Source organism: Ruditapes philippinarum, unplaced genomic scaffold (genome assembly GCF_026571515.1).
Source record: "Ruditapes philippinarum isolate M1 unplaced genomic scaffold, ASM2657151v2 ctg1177_1_1_1_1, whole genome shotgun sequence".
In the NCBI taxonomy this organism is placed as follows: Eukaryota; Metazoa; Mollusca; class Bivalvia; order Venerida; family Veneridae; genus Ruditapes; species Ruditapes philippinarum.
The window spans coordinates 13,614-32,866 of NW_026861610.1; the positions used below are offsets into that span (position 1 = coordinate 13,614).

Below are 19,253 nucleotides of genomic sequence, written 5' to 3' on the forward strand. Positions count from 1 at the left end.
GAACATAAACTAAATGTGTACCTGAATAGAATGTCAACAAAAGATTTAATAAGAAGTTTCTTAACTGTTGTAGAAAATTCTAGATTATGATTCATACATTATATTAAGATAGAAATTTCCAGATTGTTCTTTACTGTTGAAGGTGCTACTTTATGATTTCTGAAGAACATAAAATACTGATCTAGAATGATCTTAGTTAATATATATAAGGGGACATTTTTTGATTTTCTGGACCTTTTAAGTCATCAATACACATGGAGTATTATTCAACTTGGATATTAAGTAATTTAGTGCCAGATTTATTGGAGCTTGGAATTTAAAATAGATTAAATTATTCTTGTGGATTTTATTGTGGGAATTTGTTCTAAAGTGTTCTTGGGTTTAACTTGGATTTAACTGTGCTGTTCAAAAAGGGATCATTCCGGGATCAGACTAGACATTTGAGATTTATATTTTTATTTTGACTTCAAGTATTTATAAGCATAAATTGTTCTTCAATTTTTCTTTAATATTTTTTTCTGTAATAAATTTGTTATTATTACAAATTTGTTGCTGGCTTTTCTTTCTCGTTATGCTTGTCTCGTAACAATACCATTTAACTTTGACACATTTTTAAACGAAAGATCCCCAAAACTATGATTAAATTTTATCTCACCTGTTCCAGTTATATATTCATTAGGTATGCTTCTGGTCGAACTGTGTTATTTTCATGTCTGCTTCTTCAGAAAATACAATCTGAAACATGTAAACATAATTTATTTTTTGGATCAGATAACTCCAAATGATTTAGCTACATACTCAGTTCAATAAACAGTCTTGTAATATGATCTTAGAACAATAACACTTTGCATAGCTGGTTTTACCTTTAGTTCAAGCTGTTTTTTGTTAAGAATACAACAGCCATGCATTTTCACAATTAATATATGCACACTTGTAATTTATATAAGCTCTAACAAGATTGTTTTTTTTCTGCAATAATAGCAATATACATTTAATATTTAACTATCTTTCCTTTTTCCATTATTCATTGATAAACTTTGTTTTAATGTCTGAAAGTAATGATTTTGTTTACAAAAAAAGAGAAAGAAAAAACTCTGGCAACATAGTAAAACAAATGGCATGCCATTTTCTGAAACTACATCATTGAAATCTAACTTCCTTTGTTTTCTTATGTGGTATGCAACGGAGTTCGAACCCTTGTACAAAGCTCGTGTTTCTTTGGACCTAATGTACTGAAATCATGTGGAATAAGTAGTTGATAATTCACAGAATACTGATAATTACCATATTTTTGTAGTAAATTATCCAAAAGTTGGTTAGGTGGATTGCATACATTACAAATTCTACTTATCTAAGAGGATTAAGCAGAATCCTCTTATCATTATTCTGAATGCATTAAATATAGGGTAGAAATATGGTTTCTGGGCAAGAAGAGATGCAATGCATGAATTTGATATATATCTGAATGTCCCTTTGATGATTTTCAATGTCTACAATCACTCATGTTGCAGGATTCAAGAAATGTGATCATTCCAGGGTATACTTATACATTTCTGATGTATATCTGTGGTATATTTTGGTCAAAGAAGAGTGTCAGTGTACAAGGTAGAAGTGTATGTAGAAGTGTATGTAAAATGTTCTCTTCAACAATGTAAAATCAAAGTTTTGAGTTTAGTTTCCTTTAGAGTATAAGGAAATTTTAACATGATGATCCTAATTATGATAACCATATTGATTACTTATAGCAACTCAAAATGATAAATAATATATAACAATATCATAGAATTGACCATTTAATCAAAACTTATATCTGAAGCTTGAAAAGATTTGTTTTCAAAACTGTTTCGTATCACTCGCACATGATGATATTTGTTGATGACATATTTTGAAATTTTATGAAACCATCACATTTGTTATTCTGAGCAAAACGCCATATAAATGTTTGGGTTAATGTAAAACTAAATATAATTTACGTTGTGAGACAAAACAACATACACGTTTAAAACATACATGTATAGTCTATTATTATAACTAAGCATATCTATGTATCCTTTGGGGCAAAAATGAACATTATTTTTAAAAGCTTTTAAATTTGATTTATTAAAGTTCTAACAGTTATAGATAAACGTTGAAATTCCTAAGTGGTATCTTACTTACTTTTAAAATCATTATACGTTTCAACATCTTCAAACCATGCATTAACGAAACCTTTACAAAAGATGTTAAAAACACTTTCTAAAAGACGTAATTTTCTAATGGAAACAAACTTTTATACTTGGAGAATTCGATAAATTTTTTGCCAACTTACGTTTTCAATGCTTTATTCCAATTCATTTTTTTCCAAGTAATCAAATTAAGGCAAAAATTACTCTGACCTATACATAAATATATATACATTCATCACCTAACAAGAAAGCAATAATCTACAATGAATTTCGTTACAGTGAATTAAAAATCACTTGTCATACACAACAAACTAGGTACAAATGCTACAAAATATATATCTTATATTTCTCGACACTGGTTCCTGTCTATGCTTGTCAACAAGTGAAAGCATCGATGCCTCTATATCTGTTATATTTACTAACGCCAATAGTAGGATTTTATCCCAGCTATGTTTGATTTAAATCCGTTTCAGATAAAAATCATGGATAGAAACAATGTTTTGAAAACAATGAATTTATGAGAACTTGTACGGTGAATTTTGAGATTTAATAACAAGTAAATACGCAATACCAATAATCAAACGAACATATTTACGTATAATTGTGAATTAGTCCGAATTTATAAAATTCAAAGAAAAAAGAAATTAAAATCAAATAATACACTTTGTTTGCAAAACATAATCAATTATTATAAGCTAATTGATACATGTGTCAGGTTGTTTCGTAATTGAAATAAACCTAAATTATTTTCTGATAAATATAATGCGTTAATCAAAAAACAAATAAAATATAATAGAATACGAGAAGTAATTACCATATGTTTGATGACAGGGTTTTTTGTTCAGTCAACAAAGATTTAGGATAATTCATAAGTAAACAGTATTTTCAATAAGTGGAAGAGAACAGTTCAATACTGTACTGACTGATGGTATTCTTTAATCAATAACATTAGGTTGTGGTATTGGTAACGTCTGTCAGAAAGACACAAGTAATAGGAATTTTAGTTTATACGTACTTTTCATGTTTTTAATAATTATTTCGAGTTAAAGAAAAAATGTAATATTGAAATAACAAAAGCACTTTATCTCTCGCGCATGACTTAGAAACTCGTGGCCACGATATAGTATCTCGTGTGCACCACTTCATTATCTCGTTCCCACGGCTTAGTATCTTGTGGCCACGGCATAGTATCTCATGTCCACGACTTAATTATCTCATGCGCACGACTCATTGATGCAAGCACTATCAAGATTGATTTTTTTAAATATTTGGACTCGTCTTGAGGCAAACTTTTTACAGATGCCACACAGCACTTGATCACTTTGTTTTCAGATTTTTATACTACACAACAGCAGGTGTCAAGTGCCGCGTGGCAGCTCGTAATTCACTTCAGTATTGTTATATTTTTTGGTCCTTCATCAATATGAAAAACATGTAGGGCGAATTCGTTTGTAATTTTTGTTTATAGTATAAAAACGATCTTCAGAACATAGACACTCTTATATGTACCTTATTCCTTATCGACAAAGAAAACTTTTCAAACCGAGTCTGCAATTTTCATGTACGTACTTTTGTTGTATTAATGCTTCCGAGGGATCACTTTGTTTCCAGAGTTTTTTGCCTCAAGACGAGTCCAAATATCTCAAAAAAATCAATCTTGAGTAATAAACTAAGATTTTAAGACAAATAAAACGATAAAAAAGATGAAAGATTCAAGTAATAATTAACATATTACGTGCGATTTAAGATTGATTTTACAGAATTAATCACCATATATGTACTATGTGACTAATGCAGTTAGAGCTATTTTTACATCTTTTTGGTAATTAACGTTGAGCCATTTGCAATGTGTAAATTACTAAGTTTTGTTCACTTCAAAATGTTCATGATCTGGAGGCATGCTGCTTAATTGTCAATCAAAATAGCACATTATATTATTTTAAATATCTACCTGACTGAATTACATAATCAAGTTAAATAAACAAATCAAGTTATAAAATAAACCACTAAAGTTAATGTCTTGCAGCTGGAAATAAAAGCGCTGACATCAAAACCTTAGATATATAAACTATACGGCTTCAGTCAATAACTGGTAATCACCTTTTTTTCCGACAAGCCATGACTGTGCTAACATTTCTAGAACCTGGTGCTTCTGATAAATCATGATAATCTAATTGTTGTCAACGTCTAATTTTCCCCACAGTTAATCTATTCAATTAGTGGTTAAGACGTGCAATGTCTGCGCTTTGTCTGTAACAAAAGAACCTCGCCAATATAAAAGGGTTAATTTTGTTTAGTCGTTTGGATGTTGACAAGTTGTCACATGTCCTTTGTGAAACATATTGTATGGCTATTCTACAAATGTTTAAACCCCGTAGAATGTGCATGAATGACTTTTAATAGCATGCATCACTTTCAATGTGGTCGGTCAAAGCGTGCAGGTCACGTAATAAACGTAATAAAGATATATATATTTTTCTGCTGAAATACGTTACAGACTGTTCGTACAGCTTTTCCATTTTTTAGATCGAATAAAATAATAAAAGCCAGTGAACATAGTTTTCTTGAACTGTGCATTACTATAGGAAATAATAATTAAACTTAACTGACGAAAAAAGGTTTCCAAACTATTTTCTGGGTTATCTGCCCCTTAATGTGAAGTTTTGCTTGTTGACATGCTCATTTTACGCTACCCCTTTATTCCTTTACCAACCCCAATCTAAAGACTGGATAAACCCAATAATTTAAAATGTGTTTTATTGATTTGTTTGCAAGAATAAATAACATCAGCATTAACGATAATAGTATTTCATTTATAGCACAGATACTTATTTCTTACAGTACTATAAAAAACATATATATATATATTTAGTCATACCGAATAATTGACAAGAAAGCAAACCGATATGTCTTGCCGACAAAATATTTCCAATGTAGGATAACTAGTACTTAGTTTATAGTTGCTGAATTGTACAATGATACGTTAAAGATCACATTAGTTTTGAAATACAGATATCGTAGTTTTTATTACTTACAGTACATCAAACAAGCAGTTCATAATACCTGGTCTTTGTTCTTGTAATTGATATAATTAGTTTTTATAATAAGAAAATAATATTAGTAAAAGTAATGCTTCTTTTTCAACTTAGATATTTATCCCTGGTTAATCGTTTTGTTAAGATCAATTTTCTTAACAATTTACATACTAGTTTTTCACTGTAAACTTGATAAACATGTTCGCTATAAATAACGGCAACATTTTAGAATGCCAGATGATCCTAAGGTTAATATTTTGTATAGGTTAATTTCTCAAAAGCTGTCAAAGTTAATCACTTTAAACTCGGAATATATTCTGTTATATCTAAAAAAATCATCATATATACTCACTTTTAACTTGGAGTTCTTGTAATACTTGATTTGAAATGCATTCTTGAGGGCAGATAATCCTGAAAGCCATTTATGCTAAATTATTTCCTTTTTTGAAGTGGAACATTTGCATTTTCACAAAATCTCTACTGATATTCACTTCAATCTTAAAATAACCGTTGACTGTAAAGATTAGCTTAGTCTGCTTAGTTTGTTTGCATAATTATACCCCCTTTTCTTTGTTGCCCTTTCCAACTATCCATCATTGAGAACAGTGGAGTGTGCTGTCTACAGATATATCTTTTTTAAAATTTCGTTTTGTTACTGATAAGTAAGATTTGGATCCATATTTCGCTGCGATTGACAGGAACAATATATAAACGTAACTTCAAAAGAATGCTATACTTGAATGAATTCATATTTCTTTTAAATTAGTATATTAAGATTTTATTATTGTTTCATTAAATATTTGAGAAAAAATATCGGTATTGGATAATCCGAACATAAGGTTTCTTTGAAAGAATTACAGTTTTAAACCTATTGCAATATGCACAATTTGCAATTTGTCGATGTTAAATGCACTGGACTGTACATCAAAATAGTTTGTAAGCAGTAATTTCTATGTTCAGTATCTACATTATGTAAAAAATATGAAAGAAACGATTAACAAGGGAGTGTGGCATCCAATACACATGACCTGTAAATACCCAGGTTCACTGGACCATCGCTAAGGCATCAAGCTGGGCAACGGACACATAGGAATGCAAGGTCGGAGCAAGGGGGGTACGTATTATTAATTACTAATGAATCACAATATAATTACATATTTAAAATTTATCTCACCTGTTCAAGTTACACTTTCATTAGGTATGCTTCTGGTCGAACAGTGTTATTTTTACGTCTGCTTCTAAGGGAAACAAACTCTCTGGAAAATGTAAACATAATTTATTTTTGGGATCAGATAACTCAAAATGATTTAGCTACATACTCAATTCAATAAACAGTCTTGTAATATGATCTTAAAACAACACGACTTTGAATAGCTGGTTTTTCCTTTCAATATTTTTTAAGTTCAAATTATTCTTCGTTAGGAATATAACAGCCGTGCATTGTTACACTAAATATATACACACTATTAATTTATGTAAGCTCTAAAAAGATTGTGTTTGCTGCAATAAAAGCAATAATATAACGATAGACATTTTTAAATATTCCTTCTTTCTTTTTCTATCAAGCACTGATAAGCTTTGTTTGAAAGAATGGAAGTAATGATTTTGTTTATACAAAAAATCACTCTGACGACATAGTTGATAAACAAAATGTCATGTCATTGTTTGAAACTAAATAATAATTGAAATCTTATTTCCTTTTTTTTCTTATGTGGTATGCAACGGAGTTTGAAACCCTGTATAAACTTCGTGTTTCGTTGAACCACCTGAGGTACTGAAATCATGTGTGATTTATTTAGTAGTTATTAATTTGCGGAATATTGATAATTACTAGTAAATTATCAAAATGCCGGTTAAGTAGATTGCATACATTTACAATTTTACTTTTCACAAGGATTTATCTTGTTTTTCTTATCATTATTCGGAATGCATTAAGTAAATAAGTAGAAATATGGTTTCTGTGTAAGAAGAAATACAATGCGTAAATTTGATATATATCTGTGAAACAATTTTAAAAAGTTCTTTTGATGATTTTAAATGCCTACAATCATTCACCTTGCTGGATTCAAGAAAAGTGAACATTTGAGAGTATTCTTATATTTTTCTGACATAAATCTGTGGTATATTTGGTAAAAGAAGAGTGTTCTATGTAGGTAGAAATGACTGTAAAACGATCTTCAACATTGCACAGTCAAACTTTTTGGGATTAGCTTCCTTTAGAGTATAAGAAAACTGTATCATGATGATCCCAATTATTATAACCGTTACTGTAGTGATTACTAATAGTAAGTCAAAAAGATAAATATAATATAACATTATCATAATGACCATTTAAATAACATTATATCTGAAGCTAAATTATTTTTTCTAATCAACCACTTGCACATGATGAATTTTTTGACGACATGTTTTGAAGTTTTGTGAAGCCATCACATTTGTTATTCTGATGAAAACGCCATATAAATGTTTTAGTTAATGTAAAACTAAAAACAAAAATTTAGGTTTTGAGACAAAAAACATACACATTTAAAACATACATGTATAGTCTATTATTAGAGCTAAGCATATCTATGTATCCTTTGGGGAAAATTGAACATAATATTTTTAAAAGCTTTTAAATTTGATTTATTTAAAGTTCTTACAGTTGTTGATAAACGATAAAATTCCTAAGTGGTTTCTTGCTTACTTTTAAAATCATTATACGTTTCAAAATCTTCAAACCATGCATTAACGAAACCTTTTAAAAAGATGTTATAAACACTTTCTAAAAGACGTTACGTAATTTTCTAATGGAAACAAACTTTTATGCTGAGAGATTGTGATAAAATTAGCGCAAACTTACGTTTTCAATACGAAAATATGTTGCTTTATTCCAATTTATTTTTTCCAAGTAATAAAATCAAGGCAATAATTACTCTGATCTATACATAAATATATATCATTCATTACTTAACAAGAAAGCAATAATGTACAATGAATTTCGTTACTGACACAGTGAATTAAAAATCACACACCACAAACTCGGTACAAATGCTATAAAATATATATCTTATATTTCCTCTCGACACTGGTTCGCGATTCTATGCTTGTCAACGAGTGAAAGCATTGATGCCTCTATATCTGTTTTATTTAGGCAACCGCCAATAGAAGGATTTTATTCCAGCTATGTTTGATTTACATCCGTATCAGATAAAAATCATGGATAGAAAAAAATGTTTTGAAAACATTGAATTTATTATATTAGAACTTTAATTGTGAATTAGGAGATTTAAAAGCAAGTAAATACGCAATACCAATAATCAAACGAACTTGTTTACGTATAATTGTGAATTAGTCCGAATTTATAAAATTCAAAGAAAAAAGAAATTAAAATCAAATAATACACTTTGTTTGCAAAACGCAAATAATTAATTATAATATTAAGCTAATTGTTTACATGTGTCAGGTTGTGTCGTAATTGAAATAAACCTCAATTATTTTCTGATAAATATAATGCGTTAATCAAAAACAAATAAAATGAGCCGCATCACGACAAAACCAACATAGTGCGTTTGCGACCAGCATCCGCGCAGTCTGATCAGGATCCATGCTGTTCGCTGTCAGTTCCTCCACTTGTAATAGAGTTGGTAAGCGAACAACGTGGATCCTGATCAGACTGCGCGGATGCGCAGGCTGGTCTGGATCCATGCTGGTCGCAAACGCACTATGTTGGTTTTGTCGTGACGCGGCTCAAATACAATAGAATACGAGAAGTAATTACCATCTGTTTGATGACAGGGTTGTTTTGTTCAGTAAACAAAGATTTAGGATAATTCATAAGTAAACAGTATTTCCAATAAGTGGAAGAGAACAGTTCAATAATGTAGAGACTGATGGTATTTTTTAAATTAATAACCTAAGGTTGTGGTATTTGTTAAAGTCTTTCAGAATGACACAAGTAATACAACGAGCATCGAAACACGAGGCTATCTGATTTTTACGAGGGGGCATAGCTGCCGAGTGTTGTGATGCATCATTAAAATATTTTATGTAATTTGTAGAATGATAAAATTATTTAAGAAATGTTTATGCTTAGAATCAATCCTGGCTGAACGCTGATTAATGTATGTTCGTTTATTTTGTAAAATAATGAAAAGCAAATTATAATTTGTCTCTTAAAATTCGCACGCTATTAGGTCATTCAAAGATATCAATCGCATGCGGATATTTACCTTTTTTGATAAATATAAAGGTTTGGTAACATGTACAAAAGTTAAAGGTACGAAAACAAAAATAAGTAAACGTCTATCAATAAGCCAAAATGTGATTTCGTTCTTATCAGAATATTGTATTTCTTTTCTTTTTAATTTGAAATATAAATAAAACACCAACAAAGAAAAACGCATCCCCGGATAAAAAAACTGTTTCACAAACTCACAGATTCGAGTGCGTATAATATTATCAACATATAACTGTATGTTCAATTACAGAGTTGATTTAATCTTTTAAACTAAAAGTACTAGATTAAAATTGTATGTTCATAACATGGATTGTGGTGAAGCATAACGTTTATGAAAACCTATCTCGATTCTGCTTGAACCAACCAGTACTGGTGACATAGTAGGAAACCTGTTTGTGACCCCTTTAAAGCTCTATCACTGGATGAATTGGTTGAAAAGCGGACATCCTAATCTCTTTGCAACCACTCCCAATCAACTAAATCCAGAACAAAATGACTAACTGGGGAATAAATGAAAACTAAAATAGTTATATGATCTTGTGTGATAAAAAGCCTGAACAGCGTCAGAAATTTCCCATAAACATTTGTCAATATTATTCTCTAAGGACTTAACGATTGATACATTTTGCTCTCTTATAACACATTTCCTTAAAATCTTACAGTACAAACCTTGATATGAGTGTCTGATATCATTTTCTCCTTTTTGTATATCCTATTTGATTATAAAAAAAACCAGGAAAGTAGAGAGACAGATTATCAGATTCGGAAAATTGCTCTATGTTATTTTGATGTGATAAGCAAGATAAAAAGATACTGAATTAATAAACAGGAAAAAAACATTTGCGATCTTTTATTATTATAAGTAGTATGGTCAGTAGAAGATTAGTTTGCAAATAAGCAATACTGATGACTTGTGTCGCATTGGACACGTTTCTTTGTTTATTCCTGTCCAATCATAGAGCAAATACCAACAAAGATATGTAAAGATCAACTGATATTGAATGCATTACAATTATTTTTATTTTAATTGCTGTAATAATTTTTCCTGCCGCAAAATTCAATCCCTTTAAATGAGACAATTTTCAACAAAATAATACAAATATGTGTAGTACTACACAAACTTTTCTAGACATCTAGCGACATATTGTACTGTTAGACAAATCGTTATAATCTTATTGTTGTCTAAAATAAATTGTGCCCCAATTTAATTTATGTGAAGGAAAACGGAATAAATATCTGCCTTATTATATTCAACTGGCGAATCTTAAATTGTAAAGGTGTCTTACAAATGCTGCTTATAATTTCATTCAGTTTTTATAAAGAATTATAAAGACAATATATATTACAACCCAGCAAAACGTTACAAAAGTAGTATTGTTATAATACAAGTATTATGTTGAACAGCACCGGGCATTGACTGTAGTTACGTCCATAATGTGTAAGCTGCTAAAAGATATTTCACAACATATCGAGTTAACATCACTTAAACGTTTTATTGTTTTATGCTTGTTCATCTAAACAACGATCTAGTCTACTTGCCTTGCCACTTTGTCGGCAATCGCGTCATAGGGCGTGAAAGTGGTTTCAGCAAATGGTACAAAATGACGCATTCCTTCATATTAATTGAACTGGCATTGAACTGGCCAATAGGTTAATGTTTAAATGCATGCATGCATGTGTTGGTTTATAAATCTACTCGATAAAGTATAAAACAGATTATGCAAAATTAAACCACAAACTTATAATTGCAATTTAATTTAGTTTCAATAGGACTTTTTAACATGTTTTTCTTTTATTATAAACTGCCTCAGGTTTAAATGATGCGTAGTGAATGTGCGTCTGTTATTTAACTATATTTCACCAGTCATAGACTTTAACAATCACCCTTAGACAACATATTAACTTATAATGGAACATAAAACGGAGTTTTACTGGATCGTGAAATCTTATTTTGTAAGTGAACTCGGAATAGCCCATCTATTCGGACAACCATTTTTGCTGTTAAATTACAGAAATTGTGTTAAAAAGTCCAGATACCGCCATGATTTATATAAATGTAAACTGTTATTTTTGTCGCGATTCTTCTACTTATCTTAGAACTAAAACACTTTTAAAAAAGGTAATATAAAGTGTAGCAGTATTTTGAATCAATGTGAGCACGGTTAAAATAATGACATTAGTCAGTTATCGATGTATACAATTTCACAGTTGGATTCTACAAGTGCACACGCTATTTACTTTGTCCGACCGTCATGTAATGGCACATTAGAGGTGAAATAATAACTGCCGTAAGAAACATCTGCGGATGTTTATGAATTCAATGTTTCCATGTTAAATTCTTATAAATTCAGACTCTGTTCTACAGTATACAAACAATCAGGACAAGTATAAATAATGTTTGTTCATTCGTTTGTATGTTCAGATAATTGTAACGCCAATAATAACACATATTTGGTCATATTTTTTGGCGGTTTTTTCTAAGCGACTTTCTTTGCCAAATAACCAGTTATTACAAATTGCTGAAAAGGTGATCGACTACTACAATGTAATAGAATATGCAAACAGATAAAGCATATGCTGTATAAATTAACATGTTGATAAGGCTGTAATAAAACAATGATGAATACTTTAATGTACATACAATTTTTTGTTAGTTTCTTACATGAGGAAAAATAACTTCATTACTAATAAATGCGGAGGGCAATAAAATTGTATATTTTGTCCTCAATGAATCATCCGTAAATGTTAGATACTAGTGCAATAATAATGACATCGATACAATTACTAAGATACAATTTGGAAAATGTGTTTACCTAAGATATATACTTTTTAATTGAAGCATTTTTATTTGATAATAAACAGTTTAATTTGAATCAAAATTGTAACTAAAGGGGTGCTATCGATTAATATCTTTGCTTTACATGTTTGCAAAACACTTGCAGTTTAATAGTTTGAACTAATTGCATTAGTGTCAGTTACCATTATCATATTTCAAAATAAACATAGTTCTGCATTTTCTACAATTTATGACATCAGTTAATCAGAAAACAAACACATTTCATTATTCATTGTGGCAATACAAAACTTGCCATATGCCGGAATTTTGTATGGGATATATGCAGTTTAAACAAAGTTTTACGGGCATTATACAGTAATAAATATTTCAATAAAAACGGAAATAAAGACCTCGTTATAAGGTATTCATTTTTGTCTGAAAATACATTTAATGTTAGACATGCTGCAAGAATAAACGTAGTACATGACGTTGAAATGAAGAATATTAATAAGTCAATCTGATTACAATAAGCTCCTAATTAACGCATAGCACTAGAATCTGATTGACACCAATAGAAGGCCACCTTCCCGTGATCTTTCAAACAGCTCATCATCGGCGATTTATCACAGTGGTTTCTTATTTTAATCACTGGAAGAGCAATACTGAGTAGGTAATTTTCACGATTTAGAGAACAAACATTGTGTGGTCCATATAACCGGAACAATTTGCCCATTATACATTGAGTCTAAAATGTTTCCAGATTAGCTGTTTCAAAATGTTCTTTTATAACAAAAAATTACAATTTATTTTGCTTCCACAGACATTCATATTTTAATACTTCGTCTAATGCCTATGAATGAAGGGCGGTTTGATTCCATGGCTCAAAATAGCTATCTCGGGAATTCCGAATCAAAATGAAGGCGAAACAAGTACGGTGGCAATGAGATCTATATGCAAGAAATAACTTATTATAGGTCAACATTCGGACAAATGACGTATATGGTGTTTAGAACAATCATATTTTTGTTGAATATTAGGAAAAAGATACAATATGTTATCAAATTATAATGTATAATTTGTTCTAACGGAAAAGAATAAATTTAATCATAGTGCATATTAATTCAATTAATTATCTCATCTTTTTATGTAAGTTGAATAAAGTTAACACATGGCGTAAGTTTCGATTCAAAAGTTACTTTACAATTTCTTCTGACAATGATTGTTAATATCATAACATTTGTAATCTTGATTGCAAAATATTCATCAAGATAAATAATTATATGAGTATTATTATTTACACATAATATATAGAATTTAAACCTAAAAGAAAATTGTATTCAAGAAATAAATGGTTTACCAGGTTTAATACCTTAAAATCTAACAGGAAAGTATTATTTTTATATGCATACACTTATTCCAAAACCACAATTCCTTCAAATTTCCTGAAGATAGAACATATGTTTTATTGAAGATTGTAGGCATTACAGTGTTGTCAATTTATTTAGATTCAAAATTTATCGCCTATCAAGGGAAAGCTATAATATGCTAAATTACTGTGCCCTGAACGACCTTTGCTAAGGGGCTCAATTAATTTTCTATTTCATTGTCACATCAGCGTTACTTGTTTGTGTAACAAAAAATTGTTAACAAGGTGATCCCTAGGAAGTATTAAACACAAACTCGGTTAAAAATCTGGAAACAAAGTGATCCCTCGGAAGCATTAATCACAAAAAAATTACATAAGAATTGCAGACTCGGTTTGATTGAGTCTGTACGTGAGGTATAATGAATAAGTGCAACATCCCTCACGCCTCATAGCACCAGTTTGATCGGTACTCAATTCTCAACACTTAATAGTGCTCGCATCACTGATCCCGCCCGAAGGACCAGGAAAATATAACAACAATGAAGTGAAGTTAGTCGCCCGTACACTCAGTCAGAGATAATATGTTTTTGAACCTTAAAGATCGCTTGGCACGGTAGTATTGTTATGTTTGTGGTATTTTGTGTTCTTTCCATTTAGTGTTTCACTTGTTTGATTTCTCCGTTATATTGCTATTGTCATGATGTAAAATCAACCTAACCTTTTGATATGAAAATTCATAGCATCTGATCCCCTTTCAAATGACCTTTCATTGAGTTACGCTACTTGTTTGTTTTAGTTTAGGGCACAGACACTCTTTAACTTTACGTAAATACATAGGATTTCCTGTAAACACCTGTTACATTCAATATCAATCATCACCGCCGTATTAACAAATCTGCTTGTGTTCATTATCATTCGTAATGTTAAATCAGCTTAACTTTACCTATTCTCTATAAAGTTTTTTTCCTTTGTAACCATTGTTTATTCCTATATTCAAAACAATCTCAGATATACTTGTAAATTTGTAAAATGTTTGTTTATTTATACGAGCTGGAAAATAAAAATAAAACAACATTATCCTGCTTAAATGCTGACGTATACTTAAGCCAATGAAAGTGGGTGTTATCGATCAGCTGTTTCATCCATGAATAGGCTAAATTTAATCGAGCTTGCAACATTTTCAAAGTTGCCTTTTGGCCGTTATTTTAAGATTCGTTTTCCCCTTATGAGATAGAACAACCGAAACGTTTTAATTAATAACTGACAACTTTTTCTTTAATTTAAAGCAAAAAGAAACCTGTAAAGAGTTCAAACGAATGATTTCTACAATCAACGAATGATGAAATTCTAATTTTTTTCAACATCTAATTTCCCTAATAGTTAATCAATTAAATTATCGATAAAACATTTCAAGGATGTGCTATGTTTGTGACAAACATCCTTCACTCAAAAATATGATGTTTGTGCTAGGTTACATGGAATATGTCTCAACTCATTATGAAAGTGTGCTATTGTTTGATTACCTTCATAGGATTTATTCGCATAGTCGGTATATATTTTCAACGGTTCTTTAACAATGTATTCTTATGTTCATGTAATTTATATTCTAGTACATTACACGTTGCTTCTTACCACACATTAACGAACCAAAGAAAACATCTTAGTTCTGTTCAGTATGTTTCTTTATCCTCTTGTAGCTAAGTCATTTCTCTTGATTTATTATAACTGTTTTAATTAAACTCTTGAACTGGAAAATAAAAAGGCAGTTTATTCAGCATTTCCTGTTTCAATCGAGGGAAGAGATTTATTATGATTAAAACATCTAAAAATGAACATAACATAATCGTATAGTGTTGTTTAATTTATTTTGACTTGAACATATTTCGATATGCAGAAGAAAAGAAAGACCTGACGACTTTGCAAACAAAACAACAACAAAAACAACAATAAAAAAAACAAAAACAAAAAACAACCGACTCTGAGTGTCTGCGTTTGGAACAGGTGTTTAAATTATATTTGCCGTCATTAATCTGTATCCGTGCCACTGCTACTGAAAGAACTACTCAAAAACACCTTAGACGCCGCCTGCACAGGTAACTTATTGACAAGTTACGTAAACATCTCTACATGCGGTAAGTAAGAAAGCACTGCAAATTCATCATTTCGCTTTAATGATGAAACTCGATGAAGTAAAGAGTTTCAAGTCGGTCAAATGGCGAGAGCCCGGCACTAATCATCACTAAATGTTGATGGGGCTATATAATTAACTCTTTAAATTCGTTTGTGTTTCTTTTCTGTCAAATATTAGGATCAGCGCGTCTTGGAAACGAGCATCAACAAACAGTGGCCTCAAGGTAGTCGAACTAGCTTTGTGTTGACGCGAGGATTTGCCGGTGAGAAATTATAAGTTAAAACATTGAAAATCTGGTTCTTTTGAATACATGCAAAAAAACTGTAATTCAGTGGATCATATAATATGTGTTACATATCAGTTCGTAACTACGTCACTTACGAAAGCATTTTATTAAGTGTTCATTTGGTTAAACAAGTTAAAAATCATTTACTTTTTCTATATACGCTATATCGAGCGTTTAGTTCAATAAAATCTTACACTTTATAAACTAGTACTGCAAAACTTTCAATACGTTGAAAATAGTTGGTTTTATGTTAACTATTAGCAATAAAAACACTGAAATGAATCATAATGATAACAATCATAACAATCATATTATAATATATATATTTTTTTAATTTTCAATGTTTGGTAATATTGACCAGAGACATTTAATATCTTCAAAGACCTTTTGTCGGTATAAGTATAGGACTTACGATTTTGGATAGACATACATGTTCATCTGAAATTTGCTTCAGATATTTTACACATAATAAGGCTGCTTGTCGTTTCTCCTGAAAGATAAAGTTCAACAAGACAGTCTGTATGAACGTCCTACTGCCCCATTGTAATCTATTCATGCGGAAATCCAATTTTATTTCTTTGAAGTGGAAAATAGAGATATAGTTTATCGAATCAGACTTTTACGCTAAATTTCACGGATAAAGATTTATAGTGATTGAAAAATTCCGGCCCGAGATATAATTCAAAAGGATAAATCAATGAGAGACTCATGTCTGTAGTCGTACCGTAAACTACATTACAATAAATAACAGTAGAGAAATATTGCGTCAACGGAAATACGTCATACGACATCCTTATTTGTAGAACTATTTCTTATTTCATAAATTGAATAAAAATGAAACACAGATAGTTTCTAAATATTTTACGACAAGTATTTCAGTTTTAGACACAGTTAAGTGACTATAATATGTGCTTATAATAAAATTATTTATAGGTTATTAAGTGGTTACTGCTGAGGCCATTGACAAATGAAATGTCGGTCATGACATCTCTTTCGTTTCTGCTCCTGATTTGTTTACAAGCAATTAATTCAAGCGCATTAACTTCTGCCAAGAATTAGCTATGAATAATCGCTAAGTCAACTGATATTTATAGATGATTGTTGAAATCGATATTAAGTAGCAAGTCATGGTACAAAATATCAAACGTTTTGTATAACATAAACGAAAGATATGTCTATAACATTAACTTACATTATTATACACGTTAAAACGAAAGTATTCAACTCATTGAAACACTAACAAAAATACATTTTTATGTTTAAAAGTATAAGTTCTTATTGATTCATTTTCCATATAAATTCAGATGGTTTTTTCGGTTCTTCTACCCTACTTTGAACGATATAAATGCAAAGTGGCTCACGTGTTCATTGCGCTATTACTTTATCATGCAATTACAATATGCACAATTTGTCTTTAGATTAAATTTTACAACCTCTACTCTCAATATAGTATTTGTATGCTATTTTTAAACAGGGTGTTTCACGTATTTGAGCACGTGCATTTCAAATTGTCTAGTCGCAGACTAAGCAAGCAAAAATTCAATATATCTGAAATCACAAGATGACGTTCTGTATGAGACATTTACACTTGATTTCGTAAACAACGATTCATAGAGATTGAAAAGATTCTGTCTAGGATACAATTTGTAAGAATAAAAAAAAATTCACCGTTTGAGACAGAAATATACGAGTAATCTTTAAGTTATATCAAAAGCAGTAAGATTATTATTGTGGCGATGTTACTTCCTGGTTTGTCTCTGTTTATTGTTGTTTTTGTTGTTGTTTGTTTATTGTTGTTTTCCTAAACTATGAAATTGTGAAGTACGAAATGTTGCAATGGTCCTTCAATATCTTTATTAATCTGATCTTTCTTCGTATTTGAACAACTTAATATGTGACTCTCGTATTTAGAATATAGGTATTCGTAAACGTATTCAACAGTTAATGTTTTTGATGTAATTATATTTTTTGATGTATTCTATGATACCTTATCACCTTAGCTTGAAGATACATTATGTTTCCTTTACAGTTGGAAATACAACATGTAAGTTAATTTGCCTGCTTAGGCATTGTTTAATTGAAGTGTGTAAACAAATCAGAAAGGGAACAAATGAGGAGAAATAATAACCATTGACAGATAATAAGCAATACTGGAGATAAGAAGAAATGTTAAACATAATTATAGCATAAAATCGGCTATTTTTCCCTTTTTTGCCCATGTTATAACGGGGCCAAAACCATGCGTTAACATAGTCACGCGCTCTTGTTATAGCCCGGTTTTACCTATGCGCAATACATAGAGGGCCCAGTAAACAAACAAAAAATGACGATTTGGCCTGTTTGCCAAAGTCATGCGCTCTTGTTATATTGGAATTATTAATTCGAGGGCCTCAGTCGCATAACGGCGAGCAGCATTCAAGTAATTATGCCGGCAATACGGCGTATAGACATCGCCGCTTATCTTGGTTGTCGCCCTTTCTAAGAAACGGACAGTTGTCAGTGTAAACAAATAGAATCTGTCATTCAGTTTAAAATCCCCCGATTAACTTACAAATATGGAAAGCACAAAATGAATATAAGAAAACGTTGTTTTATTGACGTTTATATTGATAAATGTTCTGTATGTTTCTTTGAGAGAATAATGTTTTATGCCTGATTTTTTTAAACTTGCGTGCTTAAAAAAACCGATTCTGAAATTGAATCTGATGTCACTGATCTTTTTCCTACCGCCAATCTGTAATCATTCTAGGAATTTCTGAGGCGCCTGTTTTGTCTTGGGTAGAGTAATGTTATGTTTTTCTTAAGTTATTATATCTCCAAAGTTAAACTTTGTTAAATCAATTAAAATTTGAAATTTCGTTCGGTTCTCAAGTTGTTGGCCCCGGTAAAAATAAAACGCATACGTAAAACTTGAAGAGTTGGATAAATACCGTTCAAGCACAAGGATTTAATGTTTGTGTTTTATATATTATATACATCATGAATCTGTTTAAAAAAATTATGCTATAATAGCGTCAACGCACGTTTATTTCGTGTTATAAAGTCTGCAGAGTCCCTCGGATCTGTTGGAGCCCTACCGGGCTCGGGCACCAACCGTTCCTCGGGACTTTGCAGACGTTATAACACGGAAAAACGTGCGTTAACCCTATATAAACAACTCACACGAGAACTGTTGTGTTCTCATGAGAGATAAAGCAGCGACTTGAATTCAAAAAATGAGACATAATTGTTCTTTAAAAAAATTAACATTCATCACAAAATCAACGGTACATTTT

General features: G+C 30.6%; 1 long non-coding RNA gene across 1 annotated transcript; it reads right to left on the reverse strand.

The window, feature by feature from the left end:
• Positions 1-652: 652 nt before the first annotated feature.
• On the reverse strand, positions 653-8,391 carry LOC132716314 (uncharacterized). Its single transcript, XR_009623790.1, has 3 exons — positions 8,043-8,391; positions 6,375-6,456; positions 653-735 (listed from the first exon to the last, which is right to left on the reverse strand). It is a non-coding gene; the product is annotated as an uncharacterized LOC132716314 (long non-coding RNA).
• Between the last annotated feature and the right edge of the window lie 10,862 nt (positions 8,392-19,253).